Here is a 6,000-nt window from a genome sequence, read left to right as displayed (position 1 = left end):
AAGACAATAGATCAAAAGATGATCAGAGTTTGAGGATTTCCTCCCAAACAAACTCGTCTCATTTCAACCAAAACTCGTCCTGATCTGAAGCTTAAATCCTCAAACGGCGCCGTTTCATTTTTTTCGCTGCCGTTTCAGACTTCCTGTTTCTTTTTGCTTGTTTTTATTCTCAGAGATTTACGCCTGCTGTGAGATTTACGTCTTTTCTCGTTCATCGTCGTGATCATATGGCGGTGGTGAGTAGGGGAGGGGGGTGACCATGGGGGGGCTGGTGCCTTTTGTCTCTTCTCAGTCAGACTTTTGTTGTTTGTGGCACTTGGACCTGTGGAACCTCATTAGGTTGGTGTGGGGTCTAATGGGTACAAGCGTCCCACAGCCCCATATATCACACACGCCCCCCCCACTGCAGACCCTGACCCCGCCGCAGATTAGCCGGGCGCCATGAACAGCCACAGAAGTCAATTGAAGAAGCGGCGCCCCCACAGATCCTGAACGACACTGACGCAGAGCTGCAACACGACTCCCCCATCATGGAAACCCAACACTCCCTGGAAGAGCAGGATCCTGCCCTGTCAATCCGGGCAGAGCTGTTTGTTTTTTCTGGAAAGGGGAGCTGATGTCCCCCCCTACCCCTAAGATCGAGCCCCCCCCGAAGGCCCCCCCGGACCGCCATTACCTGCTGGACTTGGCTCTCCAGCTGGATCTCTGGGCTCGTGATTGCAATGCGGCGGTGCTGTCAGATGAGAGGCCGCGGTAACCCGATGCAGGCTGTGCTGCTGACGGATGCCGGTAAGAGGAGCTGCTGAAACATGAAGCTTCAGAGCCTCTTCCAAACAGAAACGCCGCAAACTGAAAGTGATAAACGCCAACACCTGGGGTGACCGCCATGATGAGAAAGCTGCTGATGGGGGCTCATGTGGAAGGAGCCGTCGACGGACATCAGGGTCTCCAGATAATCCTGATCCTGGAGCTGAGATTAAAGACACCTGGAAAGGGTCAAAAATACACGTGGGAGTGGTCAAAACAACTACACACCAGCAACACACCTCATGATAGATAAGCTACATGGAAGAAACGATGCAGCTGCAGGTGTGAGATCTCACCTGAACTCCTGAGTCTTTTTGATGATCTTTGCTCAGTTGCAGGTGAACTCTGCTGCGAGTCCATTGACTGTGCCTGAGAACTGGACTGAGCGATTGAGACATCATCCATAGAAAATAGTTATAGTTATATCCATAGAAAATAATCACATTTTCACAACACGGACGCCGCCACGTTGGAGCCAGACAGCGTCAGTCAGCAGTGATTGGTCCGAGTCGGATTGAGTTTCTATGGCAACCACTCTCACCAATTAGGAGTGAGCTTATTGGAAGAGAGCTACACAAAATCTGTCAATCAAACGTTTTGAATTTTGCAATGCACGTTCAGACCAATAACAGAGGATGGACCACAGCCGAGGTCACATGTCCCACTTTCTGTCTTCCCGACATCACAAACTCGGTTAAAAAAGACAGAAAATGCTAATAAGTTTCCCACTTTGGTCTGGTTTGGTTTGCGTTCACACACAACAGTCTAAGAAGCAAACCAAAGACTGACCAAACGACCTGGAATGACTCATTTCTGCTCACTCAGGGGAGATATCGGCCAATCAAGACGTCAAAAAACACAAGAAGAAACCCGGATAGTCCTGCTGATTCCCTGAAAATCTCTCCAAGCTACACTTCCATAACTTCGTAAACAATCGATCGCAACATTTCACAATTTTGTTGTGAGTCCAGCTTCCGTGGGGAGCTCGGTGTGATTGTGTCTTTGTGATCACGTTCTTCACTTTCAAGTGCACCAAAGTTCAGGTGAGCTTTCACAGTCGCCAAACCAACATGGTCACGTTTCCATGTCATGTTTTGTCTCTCCGCCTGTCAGTCGCAGCGGGTTCAGGCTAATGCTCAAGTTCATTTCCCTCAGTGTAGACAAAGAGCTCTCAGCAATAGGTGACGGGAAGGGGGGCTGCTTTGTGCCAACAGTTCCGTCCACGACTAAGAGGTCTATTTTGGATGAACGTCTGACGCATTTTTTTTTTTAATTTGTCTCAAAACAGCACAATCTTTGGTAACACTTTGGAGAATTCAACAAAAGATGATCAGAGTAGGTCTTTTAATGTCTGACTTTCAGTTCATCCATCCAGATCAGAGGGTCTGTTCGGTTGCCCCCCTTCACTCGTATCTGAACAGTTGAAGTTTATTTCTCAAATGCCTCCTGCAGTTTGGATCCATCACAATCGGTTGGTGACAGCAACTGCTTGAACGTTGGATGGAGATCCGTTGAGGGCTGAGGATGGAGGTTGGTTTGTGGCTCCGGTCTTGTTCGCCGACACAGAAGCAGCTGCTGCGGCGGAACAGCACAGAGGTGGAACACCTTATTGAACGTTGCATAAAATAAAGTGGCAATGTTTGGTTTTGGTGCCACAAATGTTCACGCTGGGCTGCTCATGCAAAGCAATCAGGCACGGCGGTGGAGGGATGATGATTGGAGCTTGTATTGCTGTGATCAGCCATAAACTGCTTGAAATGGCAGAGAATCCAGGAGGAAAAGTCCAGATTCATATTTGTGAAGCAAAAAAAGAGGAAAGAATGATTCCTAAAGATGTGAAGCCTCTGTCCTCTCCGACTTTCTGATTTTTCTGTGGTTAGAAGCTGACCAGAGAGAAACTGTTTCGATTTGGGGACCAAACAAAGGCAGATAATTGAGGTGACAGGAGGTAAAGCCTCCACATTTTGTTCAGGCTCAGACGGATGTTCCTCACAGAAAACTAATGATGCTCTCCGTTCTCAGGAGCAGCTCTGCAGTCGGATCCGACTCTCTTTGTTGCCCCACAACCCCGGCTGGTATTCCCGGACGCCCTGAAATCCAAAATGAAGCATTCCCTGGAAGTTGAAGCTTATCTACAAGACGAGACGAAGTGGACACAGGAGCTACAGGGAATACATCTTTTTTATCTCACAGCTAATGAAAGGGCCGTCTCCTGGGTAACTGCTGGTACCATTGTCATGCAGGGCCGGGGGGGAAGGGGGTGTTACGGAGCCCTGTGGGCTCCATCGGGGCTGAAAACGCACGGGGAGCCCGGACGAAGCCCCAGATTTATTGCAAAGCTGGTTTTGTGAAAGTTCAACTAACTTGACAAAACGAGGCTCCGCAGCCTCACAAACCGCTCCACCCCAGGAGGCGGAGGAAGAAAAACTCCGCTCTGTTAAAATACCGACTCCACAAATGTAACCACGCAGGAGCGCCGGTGAAAGCCTGCGTTCAGGCCGGCACCACTTCAAAGCAGAACCTTTCTCCCAAAGATGAGGAGATAAATATGATGTCAATTTATTAAGTCACTTCTGCAAGTTTTCCCACAGTAAATGATCTCCACTTGTCAACTTTTATGCAACTTCTGAGCTGCAAACAGGGAGACCAGCAAATTCATGGTCCTTTTGGTGTTTTCACTATTTTCTTGCGACAGTTTTCTGATGATGGAGGACATTTATTTAAAAAAAATTAAGCTTCAAATTGCATTTCTGAGCATTTCTTTATTCAAATGGTTGTGAATCAGGAGCAGATGAAAAGATGCAGGTTAAAAAAAATCATATTTTTGACGTAGAAAAATAGGTTGGGCGGGGCCACAAGCTCCCTGCTCCGCCCCCATTCTGATGCATCCACCTGCAGACAAATAGATCCATGAACGTCTTTGTTTTTCACTCGTTTGAGCTGGAATCTGGATCTAAAGTGTAGGGATGGATTATTCCAGAAAAACTCAGGTCTGCTCGCCGTTTTGACCGACTGGGAGAGCTTTGAAAACAGATGAAAAGAAGATCAGAGTGATAACTTTTGCATCCGTCCTTTACATAAGCGGTCTTGTGGCTTCTTTTTTTAAATGACAAAATGACGTTTAACCCGTCTGACCAAAGCGGGACCTCAACAACGGAGACGCTTCTCTCCCACAGCAGCGTCACGGCAACCGCTCAAGCTGTCAAAGCCTTTCACTTTTCTGTGTTTCAAACACACAAACTCACAAAACAAGCAGAAAAGCTTCGTTGCATCTGATGACGATTAGAAGAGCTGAGGTCATTTCCAGGGTAAAGCTGGTTTGGAGGCCAGGTTTCTGGCTTTCTATGACTGTTTTCCACCTGGTCCTCGCTCAGCAGACTTGAGATGTCTGTTTGCCGCTTTTCTTCCTCCTTTCATCAGAGATCTAAAGATCAGTCTTCATTCAAAAGGTTTAAATTTTGAAGCTGCTTGTAAATCATTTGGATCTTAAGTTAGAACATAAAGCATCAGTTCGGCCAACAAAGCATCTGGATCCTTCAAGGTCACAGAAACGATCAGCTGATCACTGCAGGTGGGACTTTAGGCCTAAAGTCCGGCTGGGAGTGTGTGCGTTTGCCTTGGTGTGTGTGTGTTCTTCTTTGTCAGGAGGACACAGGCGGAGGGGCTGTCTGACATCCATCACATGCATCACGCTCTGTGTAACAACAAGGAAACAATGGTGGGGAAACAGTGGGAGGGCCTCTGCATTCATCCCACCAGGCAAGAGGACCTTCTTTTGTAGGTGTTTCAGGGCAAAGAATGAGGCCGACATGACAACCTCGTTTGTGCTGCGACTAGTAAAACTCCACAGCCGGCTGGGAGGAAAAACACCGTGACCCAATGAACTTCGGACAGTTGTCGAACGCTGGAGGAAGGTCTCCGAAAAACAAGAAAGCGTGCACAAACATCAGGAACAAAAAAAAACACCACACGAACGCTGCAGGAACGTCTCAAGATTTCACGCCGTTTCTGGGCTTCGTGGAGACACAAGCGCGTTTGGTAAGACGAGTCTGCAGACTCCAGACTGAGCGGATTCCGTTTCCACCGGCAGTTAAAGCACTCCATACCATCATACTCCCACCAGCAGAATCTGTGTCCATTTCCACAGCTTCAGGTGGATCTGTAGCTCTGTTCCTCAAAGCTGTAAAACATTTTCTAAAGAAATTCTGTACGTTCTCAGGGATCCTGTTGCTGTGAGGTCACCGTATGTGTTTGTCAGTTTGAAGCTGAGTTGGACTTTTACTGATGGCCATATCAAGAAATGCCTTTGAACTCCCCTAACCCATGAAAATGGTGTTTTTAACATGTTCTTGAGGCCTTTTTCTGACACTGGGGGACATACAGTAAGAAAGTTTCCTTTTCTAATGACCCCTGCCGCTCTGCAGAAACTATGTTCTAGAAAATGACACTTTGTCTTGTCTTTAATTAATTGATCAGTAGATGACCGACCCGAGTCGTCGGAACAGACGTCCGATCACCTTTACTGAATTTTTAGGCCACACCTGTTTGGACTTCCATCATCAAAAGGCTGAAAGAATCTTTTTCATTTGGGTTTCCATGTTTTTGTTGTCTTGGCGTGACTGCTGTGCTTTCATTATTCACACAGCCTTCGTGGTGGTTGTTGTTGTTTGATGCCGTCCAGGTGAAGGCCCGTGACTCCGAACAATGCCCTCTGAACACCAGCGTCGGTTACCAAACAGGCTCTCGGCTTACGCCGCCACATTTCACACCGACTGTTTCCCCTCACCTCATCCTGCAGCTCTCATGCGAGCCCGAAGGGGAGGATCAAGGTTTAACGGCTCCGTTCACAGCTTTGTGTGTGAGCACAGCCAGTACCTGTATGCAGTGTGAGCACGCCGCTCCTCCTCTTCCTCCTCTGAGGAGCAGGAGGAGGAGGAGGTTCCACCTGATACCTGCTGCAGTGTTTGTGGCTCGCCTGAGAAACCTGCGCCCCCTTGGCGGTTAAAGTGTGACCTTGGCCGGGCGAGTCCGGGCCTGCCTCTGAATGCCAGGAATTGGACCGAGTCAATGAGGAGAGAAAATGGCCGTCTGGGCCAAAGGGGGGCACACCGGCCTCCGTCATTTTCTCTCTCCTTTCTCCTCCTCTCTCTGGACTCTTGGCACGATGCAGAAGATACGTTCTCTCTCTTCCAA

The sequence above is a fragment of the Oryzias latipes genome, chromosome 8, assembly GCF_053564925.1.
Source record: "Oryzias latipes strain Hd-rR chromosome 8, Olatipes_Hd-rR_3.1".
In the NCBI taxonomy this organism is placed as follows: Eukaryota; Metazoa; Chordata; class Actinopteri; order Beloniformes; family Adrianichthyidae; genus Oryzias; species Oryzias latipes.
This window is presented reverse-complemented; position numbering follows the sequence as displayed.